Consider the following 15,105-nt stretch of genomic DNA (forward strand, 5'->3'; position numbering starts at 1 on the left):
TTGTGGTCACAGAAACTAGGGATGGAGAAGAACATTTAGAGATATTATGGGGTTAGGTAAATTTACTGTTATCAGATTTAGTAAAGAGAGTTTTCCTGATCTGGGTTGGGCCGCATTCAAAACCCAAGCAATAGAAAGCAAAAACTTGGTCTCAAAGTAAACATGGCATTATATCTTTATTCAATACATAATAAGTTTTCACACATATGCTTTTTCAAGTGTAGTAAAACAATGAAAACAATAAAATCACCAGATTCACGTGGGGTTAATGCTCTCGGTAAATAGCACTGTATAATAATATAGAAAACACCAACCAAGAGCAATGCAATGAAGAGCATATAGTTCAGGAATAAACAAGATATCTCCAGCAGTGAAGTCACATCCAATAACGATATCCAAGCAAAGTATAAAGCAAAAAATTTAATACGGGTGCACACACAGAACAGTGGTTAGCGCTTTCGCATGATGCTTCATCAGACCAATTCAATTGTCAATGCAAAAGGATTTAAATACTAGACTTGGCGGGAAAGGACCAAAAATCACTGCTCTTAAAGAAATACAATTCATATAAAAACATTAAAAATACATATAGAATATAATAGGACATTCTATATTTAAAACAATGAATACATATACACACAAGTATATGTTATGCCTGCTTAGAGTAAAACATATATTCATAAACCATGAATCAATAAAATCCATTAATCATATAAATGCCATCAGTAATAATTCAGATGTACCTTAGTTGTATATACATGTAACAATGATGGCAACGATACATCTACTGGCATATAGGCTTGTATCATGTATTAAATAAAAATGTATAAATAGATTCATATAAATCCAAGTATATATGAACGTTAAAAACAATAAGACTCATCTAAAAAATTAATTTTGGGATATATCCTATATCTTGAGTCTTCTCATTTTCAAGTATGGCTTAACAGGTACTTTCCCATTCAATCCTGGGGGCTTATCGGACCTAAGCTTTATAATCCAATCACTCTCCTTGGATTCAGTTAAGTTTGACATATCCCCCTGCCTGAATGAGTCATAGTTTGTATCGTTGCCATCATTGTTACATGTATATACAACTAAGGTACATCTGAATTATTACTGATGGCATTTATATGATTAATGGATTTTATTGATTTATGGTTTATGAATATATGTTTTACTCTAAGCAGGCATAACATATACTTGTGTGTATATGTATTCATTGTTTTAAATATAGAATGTCCTATTATATTCTATATGTATTTTTAATGTTTTTATATGAATTGTATTTCTTTAAGAGCAGTGATTTTTGGTCTTTTCCCGCCAAGTCTAATATTTAAATCCTTTTGCATTGACAATTGAATTGGTCTGATGAAGCATCATGCGAAAGCGCTAACCACTGTTCTGTGTGTGCACCCGTATTAAATTTTTTGCTCTATACTTTGCTTGGATATCGTTATTGGATGTGACTTCACTGCTGGAGATATCTTGTTTATTCCTGAACTATATGCTCTTCATTGCATTGCTCTTGGTTGGTGTTTTCTATAGTAGTAAAACAATGACACAAAATGACACACACATACATACATACATACATACATATATATCACATGCATATACATATATTCAAGATAACATTTCATGACTGGTTAAATATATCATTCTGTGCCATTGCTCTGAGACTGCAGAATAACAGGGAAAGAGCACAGTCCATTCCACACTATATCAATGATCTTACACCAATAGGTCAATGAGGTGTTTGCTAATCAATTGTGATTAGCCAAACACCTGTCAACAAAATGAGAAGGTGATGTGTGTGTGTGTGTGTGTGTGTGTGTGTGTGTGTGTGTGTGTGTGTGTGTGTGTGTGTGTGTGTGTGTGTGTGTGTGTGTGTGTGTGTGTCTGTGTACACATATACACACACACATAAATATACAGAGAGAGAGAGAGAGAGATCTATGGGTATATGTAAATTGACTTAACATACACAGTAGTAGATTGACTCAGAAACCACCAACAAAAAACAATCAGTCCCAAAAGATCAATGTTAAAACATGCATGCTCCAAAACATAATGGAGCATGCAAATCCAAAATTAGTATTTTTGTGGTGCTAAGCTAACCTGCACCCACACCCTTCACGATATATATACCATCTCCTATATTGCTCAATAGTGAGGAAAGGGCATAATCCTTTTCCCACTATAACAGTGATCTTGCACTATATGGTGATCAGCTTTATATATAAACCAGTTATGAATAATACAGTAACTAATGACATATCTAAAAATTTTGTTTTATTAATTGTACAGGTTTCCCTTTGTACCATATATTCACAAGCAGAACTATGACATTTAAAGTTACACTTCTGTACCATTTTCTTTGTCATTGATAGGATGCTTTAAAATTTTTATCTACTATCTGTATGTTATCCTCTTGTGAACGCATACTCGAATGTTTCTGGTAACAGCTTTTTTAAATTGGCATTGCATCTTACTTACACCAAGGTTCTTGAACCATTTACACTATTTTGAAAGCACAAATTGTGTGTGTGTGTGTGTGTGTGTGTGTGTGTGTGTGTGTGTGTGTGTGTGTGTTTGTAAATGTGTATATGATCATGCTTTTGTGAGAACTTATTAGAATTTTAAACTTATGTGCAGTTAATGTAGGCAATTCACATTCTTCAAATAATGTTTTCCTAGTAACACTCTGCAAAATCTATTTTTTATATCCTCAGTATACATTTTTTTATAAATATATTCTACTTCTAGCTTAAAATATTTTAAAATAGAGGCTGAGATTTTTGGTCTTAGTATTTGATGATATGGTAATAACTTACTAGTTCTACATCACATTGTTTTCTTTCAATTAGTGAATGAATGAATGAGTACATTTCTCCATTTATTTAATTTGTTCACCAGGAAAGTTCAAAATGAGCAAAAGACCATTTTCAGCACTAGCCTCTGGAGAAAAGCTCCACATAAACTATTATAAAATGATAATGCACTGAATGCTTTAACAGCGTTCTTCAACTGACATTATAAAATTGAAAAATAATTAGGTACATAAGCATCATAACATGAAATATAATCAAAAATGAAGAGTGAAATAGCAAGAAGGTCAGGTACAGCAGACCACAAATCAGCCTTGTTTGAAGTAACCACTGAAACTGACACCTCACAGGGTCAAAAATTATAAAAAAACTTTACCACTAAGTGATGATATAAAAACCTTCATACCACCTGCAATCGCAGACATCAATGATCACTATGCATAAGTGTATGCAAATGCCCTGTATAAACACTTAAGTGACTGGATAAACTCTGCTGTACCTGACCGGGTCAAAACCAGGTCTTTCCATAAAAACAAGCCACAGTGGTGGACTTCAAGTGTAAACAGATTATATAACAAGATGAAGAAACTATTGTCCAAAAGCAAGAGGGATATCATTCTGTAGAGGAAAAGTTCCCTCATGAGCCTAAACAAGAAAATCAGAAATATTGTAAAGTCTTCTAAAGCAAATTATGAAACTAAAATTGCATCTCTAGCCAAAGACAATCATAAGGCATTCTTTAACTACATCCGAAGTTTAAAAAGGGAATGCAGGCTATGTGCTGAACTGATTGTAGATGGGATCACTCATACTACATTGGAAGATAACGCCAACCTGCTAGCTGTTATCCCAAAGCATACCTGACACCAGCCGTCTGCCTAGTATCTGTAGAGAGCAGGTCATCTCTGTGCTCACCAAGGCCAAACATATGGCCTCAATGGGACCAGGTAATATCCCAGGTTGTTTACTAAACAATCTAAAACAAGACCTAGTGGACCCACTTGCCCTTCTCTTTAATCATAGCTTGAGAACTGGCAATGTTCCTGCAGAATGGAGAACAGCAATAGCAATTCCCCTGCAGAAAGGGGGCCATCAACTGAACTTGTGGACTACAGACCCATAAGTCTAACCAGCCTCATTTGCAAGACCATGGAAAGAATTAAGGACCTTATCAACACAGACATAGCCGACCTTCGAACACTGGATCCAACCCAGCTTGGTTTCATTAAGGGTAGATCTTGCTTATTAAACCTGGTAGATGAAGGTTAAACAGTGTACATAGCCTATCTCAACTTTGTCAAGGCTACTGACACAATTCCCCACTCTGGCATCATTGAGAAAGTCTCCCATATAGAGATTAATCTTTACATTACTAGACCAGTAGCCAATTGGCTCACTGACAGAATGCACTCTGTCAGAATTGGTGACTCCACCTCCCACCAGCAGACCTGTCACCAGTGGAGTACTACAGGGGTTTGCGCTTGGCCACTTAGTGTTTGGCATCTATTTCTCAGAAGTCCAGGCCATAGTAGATGGCCTTTGAGTTCACTGATGATTGCAAACTGGGAGCAATCTGTGAGTCCCTCAGTGATGTCAACATATTACAAGAAGGGCTAACACAAAGAAATGATTGGTGCCAAAACCATGGTCTAAAACTAAATGCAAAAAAAGTACATTATTATTCCCTTTGGCAAAATGGAATTCCCTACAAATTACAATATTGACAGCACTCCCGTGAGTTCCAGTCCAGTGGTGTGAGACTTGGGAACACAGGTTGACAACAATCTGAACTTTGACCACAATGTTTCCACAGTGGTAAGGAAAACCTTTTATGCAGCACACCTCATAAGCAAGGGCATAGCATCTAGGTCAAGAGATGTTATAACTCCACTGGACTCTACCCTCATAAGATCACTACTAGACTATAATGCACCCTTTTTCATGTACCTCACCAGACACTTGCAGCAGCTGGAGAGACCTCAGAGTTTTCTTACTAAGAAAATACAGGGACTCAAAACCATGACCTGTGTTAACAGGCTGAATGCCCTGCCACTTTACTCTGTATTTTATAAGCTGCTGAGAGGTGATTTGTGCCTGGCCTATAGGGCAATCTCCAACCCTGCCCTAATGGAAATGCTGCACATCCACAGATCAAATGACCCAAGATTCACTCACTCTAGGGATCTCAACCTAGCTTGTGACATTAACAGAACATGCTGGAGAGATAGATATGTCTCCCAGAGACTGCCGCTTCTCTGGAAAAGGCTTTCTATTTATGTAAAACAGAGCTCCTCACTGACCCTATTCAAACACAACCTAGATAATTGTATGGGAGGCCACAAATTCACCCCTGGGGTGGCACCCATGACCCTCATTGACAGGGGTAGCCAGTGTTGATCACAGACCCACTCTGTTCATAAATTTGTTCTGCAAACTACTCAAAAAGAACAAATGGGGATATTTGGGATTAACACGGCTAGGCTTGTAAAGGCTCTAGTGCCGCTAGCCTAGTAATCTTCTGTGAACCTATGAACCTATGTGCAATTGTTCTTTGGGAACTCCCTGGCTTGTGCTTATTAATATTTAACCAGTCCATAAAATATGAACATTTTTCAGTATCATCTGTCTTAAACTGTGTATTACTATCCGTGTACTGAATTTCAAAAATTGCCAGTAAATCAGGAAACCTAGGATAGGGAAAATCCCACCCCATCACTCCCTCCGCTGTGCCTTTTAATTTCTGTCACTGCTGGTCTACTGGCTTTTTTTTCCCCTTAAAGTGTGGTGCCTCAGAAATTATTTGCTTGCTCTTACTGAAGAGACAGTAGTGTGGTCTGAGTGGAGAAATGATAAAATCAGCTAGAAAAGAAGAGTACTATTGCAGGAGCTGAATTCATCCTCAAGTCTTGGTGAGTACCTTCATGTAGTGGACCCTGTTTTTACAAAATCTCACCAAGACAACACTGATATATAGACTGTATCTTATATAGCATATTTCATGGAGAAAAGGTAATAAAAAAGACAGCTGGATGCACAGGTCCTAGGACAAAAAGTGCCCAGTCCTGCTGTATGTACTGGAACCAGGACTGGAAAAATGGCAGTGTAGAATCCTCAAGACATGGAAATATTCCTACAGTGTGGTTAGGCCAGGCACGGGAGAGAATGCCCCCCCCCCTGCCATTGTGGAAAGAAGTAGTAATCCACAAAAATCATAGCAACTGACATGCCAAAAAGATCCATAAACATGACAGAGTGGACTGTTGAGGATAAGGAAGAAATTATGCGGTGTTACTATTATGCAAAAAGCCCAGAATTACCAGATAGAAGATATTCTGAAAATTAGGAAGGAACTTAGAGCTAAGAAAAATACTTACACAAGAAAAACTATCAAAACCTTCAAATGCAAATTTGCATTCATTAATGCAACAGATGCTTGAAAAATGTTACCTACACAGTGAAACACTTGGCCACCTGGAAAAAAAGAAGTGCTAGAGAAAGTGTGAAAATATATAGAACAAAACCTAGAGATTTTTGAAAGTTTTAAAAAGAAACACGGTTGTGGAAAAGAAAGAGATCTGATATGGTGTATTTATGCAAAGGAAAAAGCCAAACTAATCAATACAAAAAAGCAGCTTTGAAGGTAATCGAAGAAAAATACAGGTAAAGGCACACAGATATGGGAAAATTTACAATACAAAAATAGGAAAACAAAGGGGAAATGTAGAACAGAGGATTAGTGAGGTAGAAGTTAAATAAATAGAAACTGAAGTTATGGCTTACTTGAGAAGTGAAGGATTTAGTGTAGAAAATCTAATGTAGCTAATGTCACAGCATGATAGTACAATGAGCCCCCAAATTAAGGAGAAACAGGTGGAATAGGAGACATCTGAAGAAAAAATATAGACATGAAAAAGAAAAATTTGATAGGGTGTAATATCTATTTGAAGAGAAATATAGGCAAAGCCACCTGAATATGGAAAATTTTGCAATACAAAAAAAAAAATAAGAAAACAAAAAGAAAAAATAGAAAAGAGGATTAGTAATGAAGAAATTAAAGAAATAGAAACTGAAATTATGGATTATTTGCAAAATGAATGATTTAGTGTAAAAAATCCAACACAGGTAATATCACAGCATGATGGAACAATTAGTCCACAGACTAAGGAGAAACAGGTGGAATGGGAGGTATCTGATGACTTACCACATGATGATGATGCTCTGGAACCTTCCGTGGAAACTAGTACAAAAGTTCAGTTGTAGTTGCACAGCAAGGAAGGAGCACAAAGCAGTGGCAAGTCTGATGCAGGTAATGTTGTGGAGTCATGGGTCAATGAATCCACATGTGAAGGAGCAGCAGATAACAGGATGCAGCTAAATAAGATATGTGACAGGAAGATGTTCAGGAACTTTCTGTAGAATGCTTGCTGGGAACAGAGAGCAAAGAACATGCTCCCAGTTTGGAAGAAAATGTTAAAGGAAGAGTTGCTTGATTTAATAGCGATGGATAGACATATTAAGATCAATGGAAAAAATAAATTACAGAAAGTATATAATACCCAAAGTGTTAGAAGACTGATATATCACAGTAATCAAGATTTTTAATAGAAATTCATGTGATATAATAGAAGTAAATTGGATGTATTAGTGTGCAACTAAATGAAAAACAGATAAAGTCTTATCATAAAACTTAGATCAGAAATTAAAAGGAAAGGAAGAACTAAAATGCCATCACTGAAGCATCGAATAAAGAAAGCTATAAAACAATTAAGACAAGACATGTAAGAAGAATATAGAAGATGTAACAGATCAAGAAAAATATTTAGAAAGACAGATGTGGTATGAGCAATGCAGAGTACCAGAACAGGCTCTATCATACACTATTGCAAATAATAAACTAAAGATATCAGTACAGGCAGGGAAAAATTAGAAGATATGCAGATGAATATAAAGAAAAAGTACAAAATAAGCAAGTCATTGATGACCCATAAAAGTTTTGTAGTGACCTGGGAAACAAAGCAAAAGAAATAGAAACACCAAGAAATAGACACATTTTACAGAAATATTTATGAAGACCCTGATGAACATAACATAAATACTGAATGGATAGAAAAATTAAAAGAAACAGTAAGGAGTTCAAATGTACAGGATATGAAATAGAATGGACTATCGGCCAGAGAAACTAAAACAAAATTAAGAAAAACTCCTAATTGTAAAACAGTAGGGCCAGATGCAGCACCTAACTTCTGGATAAAAGTATTAACAACTTCACACAAAAGTTTAGTCCTGAGTAAGAATTACTTACATGTGTATCCTGAACAGACATCAATCTGTTTAACAACAGGAAAAATGGTACCCTTTCTTAAGAATGAACCTGTAAGATACCTAAAAATTATAGACCGATAACTTTCCTTCCAGTGATGTACAAACTATATACTGGAATTGATGCAGACAGACTGTATAGTCATTTAGAAAAAAAACTCAATCATTGCAGTAGAACAAAAGGGTAACAACAGAAAATCATATGGAACAAAGGATCATTTGTTTCTAAATAAAGCAATAATAGAGAATTGTAAAAGGGGAAAAATCTAAGTATGGCATGGATAGATTACAAAAAATCATTTGACAGCATCCTACATTCATGGATAAGGAGTCCCTATGGATTTATATAGCAATAACCCACGCTTGGGTGTGGGTAATGCTGGATTTACCCACGGATGGCGTGGTTTGGTCCCGAGGGCAAAGCCCGAGGGACCAAAGCCAACCATGGGTAAATACAGCATTACCCACACCCAGAAGTGGGTTATTGCTATTATACCATGACATTATTTAAGAAAAGAAACTATTACTTTTCTTAAATAATGGCATAGTATAATGCCTGTTTACTGCCCTTCCGCAGATGTCTGGCATCCGGCAGTTCTGATGTACTGCGCCTGCGCAGTACATCAGAGCTGTGAGCAACGGAGAAAGCAAGATCTCCGTTGCTTTTTTTTACTGTTTTCGCTATGTTAAATGGGTTTAACATAGCAAGACAGTTTTAAAATAAGCAATGGAGATGTCCGTTGCTTATTTTAAAACTGTCTCGCTATGTTAAACCCATTTAACATAGCGAAACAGTAAAAAGCAATGGAGATCTTGCTTTCTCCGTTGCTTTTTATTTAAAACCTGTCTCGCTATGTTAAAAGGGTATAGCATAGCGAGACAGCTTTAAAGTAAGCAATGGAGATCTCCGTTGCTTATTTTAAAGCTGTCTCGCTATGTTAAACCCATTTAACATAGTGAGACAGTGTTTTAAAAGTAGAGTTATACTAATGGAAAAAAGTCCGGGCGACCGGATCTTTTTCCATTAGTATAACTCGATTTACAATGTGCACGCTGGCCAATCAGCGTGCACGTTTTGGGGGGGTCATGGTATAATAAGATATATCCTACATTGATCAGTTGCATTACAGTGACCTTGAAACAGTGGCAAACCCCTTTGCAGTTAAGCCATGACAAAGGATAAATTATTATTCCAGGAATAAAAATTCAAAGGGGGATATCCTAGGGTGATTCTTTGTCACTACTGTTATTTTGTCTTGCCCTTAACAGATTATGCCATAGTTACAATTTGGTTCCCAGAAAACAACCTTGCTTAAAGACATTATGTTCTTTTTGTGGATGATTTAAAACTGTATAGTTTATCAGATGAGGAGCTGAAAGCACAATTGCAAGTGGTTATAATTTTCTCAGATGATATAAGAATGTCACTTGGTCTTGATAAATGTGCAAAAGCAATGTTTAAAACAGGAAAGTTGCATTACCAAGAAACTACAAATCTTGGACAAGAATGTGAGATAAAAGAACTTGAACAGAAAGAAGTATATAAATGTTTGAATACTGATGAAGGATTGCCAATAAAACATGAACAAATGTGAGTAAAACTCAATAACATTTCAGAAGACTAAAACTAATATAACAGCCTTGGCATCTGGGAATGAAGTCCAAGTTAAAAAACAATTTGCTCTTCCTGTTTTAATTTACAGTTTTGGTGTGATTGACTGGTCCCAAAAGGTATCAGATCAGGTGGATGGTTGGAGATGAAAACAAGAAAAATGCTTCACGCTTATCAAATGATATATAAAAAAATCAGTGTATACCAAGATTATATCTCTCTCATTCCGGAGGAGGTATGGGCTTCCTTGAAACTGATTACATGTACAAATCTGCAGTCATGGGACTGCATACATATCTGCTGACCTCATCAGATCCAAACATAGTGAACATTTTAAAACATGAGGAGAGGGAGTTTAAAATGACCTCTCTGCTTATTTTATCAGAGGCAGTCTGGTGTCAAGCAGGAATGGAAACCAAGCCAGAAGCAGACAAAAATCAGACAGCAACTGAATGTGTCAAAAAAAAAAAAAAGAAAAAAAGAAAAAGTATAAGGTGAAGGATCAGATGAGAAGGAAATTAATGTGGAAAAGAAATAAATATAGTGGCAAGTATAGAGATGTTCTGGAACAACCTAATGCTGATCAGGATTTGATGCAGGAATGGTTAACGAGAAGTGAATTGAAACCAAAAGATGAAAGGTTTGCAAACTTTATTGAACATGCTAGAGAAACAGACAAATGTAGGTTCTGTAAAAAAAAAACATTGGAAACACACATCTTCTTGCTGTGTGTGATATACTCATGGCAGACAGCCTGTACACTGAAAGGCATAATAATGTGGCAAGACTGTTGCAGTGAGGATTGTACAAACACAAACACTACAATACAGAAATTGCTGAAAAGCATTGGAAACATGAACCACAAAGCATTTTAAAGATTGATAAATCACATCACATGGGATCACTCATTGCCAACAGTTCAAAAAATAGATGTGAGAAAACTAGATAAAGTAGTCCATGAAAAAAGAAAAAAGTAGCATTGATTACTGAAATTACTACACCTAGCAATTAGTGTCTTACATTCAGATAGACAGAAAGTCATAAAATTATCAGGACTTGGAGGCAGAAGTGAGAGTAATGTAGAAGAAAGATGCCTAGACTGTTCCAGTAGTTGAAGGAGCAATGGGTCTAATAAAAAAAATCTAGAGTTATACTTAGATATATTAACAATATATGTAACTCCATATGACTTGCAGAAGTAGCCAGTTCTGGGCCCATTGTGGGTGCTAGGAAGAGTACTTTTGACAAACATCGTAGGTTCATAGGTTCACATGTAAGTACTAGGCTAGCTGCCTTTGAGAGCCATTCCTAGCCAATCTTCCTTTTTGTGCTTGACTTAACCTATCCCATTTGGTTAGAGATTGGCTTTATGCATCCACTGGTAGCTAATTATATATTACCCCTAATGAGAATAACTGGGATCATACCACAGATAATTTGAGGGGACACATGCATGAAATAAAACATTTAGGAGCTGCCTCTGTCCATTAGTAGGGGCAGTGCTGGGGTAAATTTTCTGTTTCCCACCCATGGATCCAAGATGCACATTAATATGGACAGGAATGAGCTTTGTTTTATTTGGATGGAGTGTCTGTTCCACAGAAACAGTATCCTCTGAGAGATGTACCTGTACCACCAAACTGTTTTGTTGATGTTGTAGAAGATGTTTATATCCCTAGACCAAATATTTCTGATGCCATTTGATTTGCTAATGTTCAGTAAATCCATAATTAAAGTGTTTACCTCACAAACACACAGTACAGGGTTTGATTCTCATGAAAAGAAAACTGGCTAGGCTTAAAATGGCCCACAAGGGTAGGTAGTCTAGTACTTACCTATGAACCTATCAGTACTGGATTGGAGGATGCCTTATACGCCAGATACAGGTTGCCTCTTGACAGTCTGTAGGATATTGAGTATAGTGACAGGGCTTTGAGTTGGTCCATATAAGACATGTTGTTTAAGACTTGTATCCTTTTAGTAAAGTATTTCTTTTTTTTTTTTTTTTTATTTTTATTTTTTAAATATTTTCTTTATTGCAAATTTTCAGTAAATACATTTACATGAATGTCTACAAAAAAGAAAAGTACAGAAAGAGAGAAAAAAAAAAAGAAAACATTACAAAACCATTGAATATTTACATAAAGGACATGTACACCAAACAGAAACTATATACAGCCATACATTGCCCAGTACAAGCTATATACATCATGAACAGCATGGTAGAATCTAATGGTATCTATGAAAGGAAAGTATTCATTTTAATATATGATCAGATAAAATTCCCCAAAATTCCTTAATAATTGGCTTGTGCTTAATATTGTGGAACAAGTATTTATGTGCCTTGAGGTGTTTAATAGCTATATCTTTAAAACCTTCCCAAGAAAGGGAGTGTCTGTTCTTCCAATTTAAGGAGATATAAATATTTGATTAACATAAAGATAGGTATCAAAACCTTATATTTCCTTTCAGATAAACCAGGAGGTGGAATATGAAGGATGGTAAATTCCCATGAGAGGGTGGATTTTTCATAGCCAATTTTCTCAAGTATCACTCTCAAAGCACACCAAAACTTGTAGGAACATTTGCAGCTCCAAAACAAATGAAGAATATCATCAGTTTGGTTCGAGCAATATTGACATTTAGGGGATTGATTAGGAAAGATTTTACTAAGGACCTCAGGAGTAAAGTACGCATTGTTCATTATCATCAGTTGAGTATATTTCATCTTTTTAAAGGGTATAGATTTAGAGCTTAGACTTATAGCCTTTGAGATTAGGCTTTGGTTTATAGTAGGGTTAATCTTTAACCAATACTTCGAGAAATTGAGTTTGTTCTGATATTTAAGTGACATAATAACCTTGTAAGAATTTGAAGTCATTTTTTTTTCTACTGAGAAGGAGTTTCCTTAACGTTTTACAGGTTGAGATATCTTTGTCTGAGACCAAGGGGTGCTCCAGATACTTTCGTACCATCTCTCTAATTTGTCGTAACATAATCAAGTAATTTTTGGGCAAGTTCAGATTAGTTATTAGGCTAGAAAGTGTCTGATGTCTGAATGGGAAGAGATCAGAAATAGAGGTGTTCAGAAGAAGGGGGTATTGCTCCAAGTTTAACATGCACCCATTTAATTTAAGGTTAGGGTTAAGATGAAGTGGTTGTAAGGTATTATATGAGTGAGTCAAATTCAAAGAGTTGAAAAGGGCACGGAGGGACTTTATGTTAAATAATAAACTTTTTGTTCGTTTTAGTATGCCTATGTTTGCTTCATTTAGAAATGGGAGTGCTGCAGGGTTAAATTTTAATGTTTTAACGTAGTTATTATACAGAATCACCCATGTCGGAACCCACAAAGGTTGAGCCTTATGGTAGGAAGCTATATTAAATATTCTACTTCCATTGATTATCTCATAGTAGGTTTTAAAATCAGGTAGGCCAAGTCCACCTTGCTCCTTAGGATAGATGAGTTTTGTATAACTAATCCTAACAGATTTAGGGGCCCACATAAATTTTGAAATAGTCGATATAATATTTTTAAAAAAATTGTTATGCAAAATGCTGGTGGGTGCATAAAACAAGTATAGAAGTCTAGGAAGAATATTCATCTTAATAATTGTAGTTCTGGCCAAGAAAGGGAGCTTAATTATTTTTTTTTATTTATTTTTTTTTTTATTTTTATTTTACATTTGTTGACCGGGCTAGTCTGGCTGGATCAAAGTCCATTTTCAGTAGAGGCCCGGGGAGAAAAGCTCCACAGATAAAAGCAAGGTAATTATTAGTCCAGGTATGGTTGTACAAATCTAAGAAAAAACAAATAATACCAACTATGTAATAAGTACGGCATTGAATACTTTCATACTACTTACTGTAGTTCAAATGTAATGGATACTTATAAACACATTAATTGTTAATTCATGTTTGAGAATGGTAGTAACAATGTAATCATTAAGTCATTTTGTGATCAGAGAGAAACATTGCAGAGTTGATTAAAGAAATATGAAAGTAGAAAGATGAGAGCAGGTTAGTCTGGATTGGTGCAAGAGCATAGCCAGAAATTGTTTAGATGTAAAAGAAGTTGTTTTTTAAAGAGAGGAAGAGTGGGTAGAGAGGAGATGTGTGTGGGGAGGTTATTCCATATTTTACCAACTGAGTTTGAGAAAAGGCAGTTTCCTGCAGAATTTGTAATTCTAGTAGTGTTGACTTGTAGCTTTTCGGAGGAGCATAGTTGTTTCAGGTTGCTGTAAGGAGTCAAGAGGTTGCTAAGGGCTGGTGTTTTTGATGGTTGATAAAGAATTTTATGTGCTATTGAAAGTTGTTGATAGATAAGCTTGTTAGGAAGTTCCAACCAGTGTAATACTTTTAGGTTTAGACAGTAGTGGGTTCTATACTTAGATGCTGTGGCAAATCGAGCTATATTGTGGTAAGATGTAGTTAGTTTCCTAAGGTTACCTTTAGAGAGATTAGTGTAAATAGGGGAAGCATACAGCAGAGTAGAGATAAGATGGGATTGTGCTAAGGTGGTCCCTGCTTTGGGTGTAAGGAAGGGTTTGATTCTATACAGTGAGCCAATCTTTTTATTCACTGCTTAAGCCTAGACCATCTATTGATATCATTTTGAACATTAGACCAGTACTTGACTACATTATCCTGATAGTAATTATGGTTTCCTTGAGAGAAGTATATATCTAAATAGTGCAGCTGATCCTTAGTTTTGGTATCTGTTCTTGAAATTATATTAGGCATCATAGAGTGGATATTTAAGGGGAATATCAGGGATTTTTCTCTATTAAGTTTATAGTTTGCGAGGTTGGAAAAGAAATTAATGGAAGATAATATTTTATTTGGGTCAGAGCCGGGGAGAGTGAAATATATGTTTAGGTCATCTGCATATGCCGATAGAGAAATATTTGAGTTATAAATGATAGGGGGATGATGGAAAGTAGCTTGTTTAATAAGTATGAATAATAGTTCCATATATAAGTTAAAAAGAAGTGGGGAAAGGGGGCAGCCCTGCCTGACCCCGTTAACAATTTTGATTCTGTTAGATGATTGTTTATTGATTTGTAGAGTAGTGTACGCTGTGGAATAAAGGGTTTTTATTTTGCCTATAAATGAATTTGGGATGTTGAAGAAAGGTAAGGAGTCAAATAAAAATTTTGTACTCAGGCGATCAAAAGCCTTAGAGGCATCTACCGCTAAGGCGTAAATAGGGAGGTTGCTTAAAGTGGTTAGTAAAGTATTTCTGTGTTGCATGTATCTGGACAGATACATGCCAAAGCAGGAATTATATTCAATAATTGACCAAATGAGGGCTGAGTAAAGGGGGACAATAACATCCCTAGA

Source organism: Protopterus annectens, chromosome 12.part0 (assembly GCF_019279795.1).
Source record: "Protopterus annectens isolate FY-2018-M chromosome 12.part0, PAN1.0, whole genome shotgun sequence".
Taxonomy (NCBI): Eukaryota; Metazoa; Chordata; order Ceratodontiformes; family Protopteridae; genus Protopterus; species Protopterus annectens.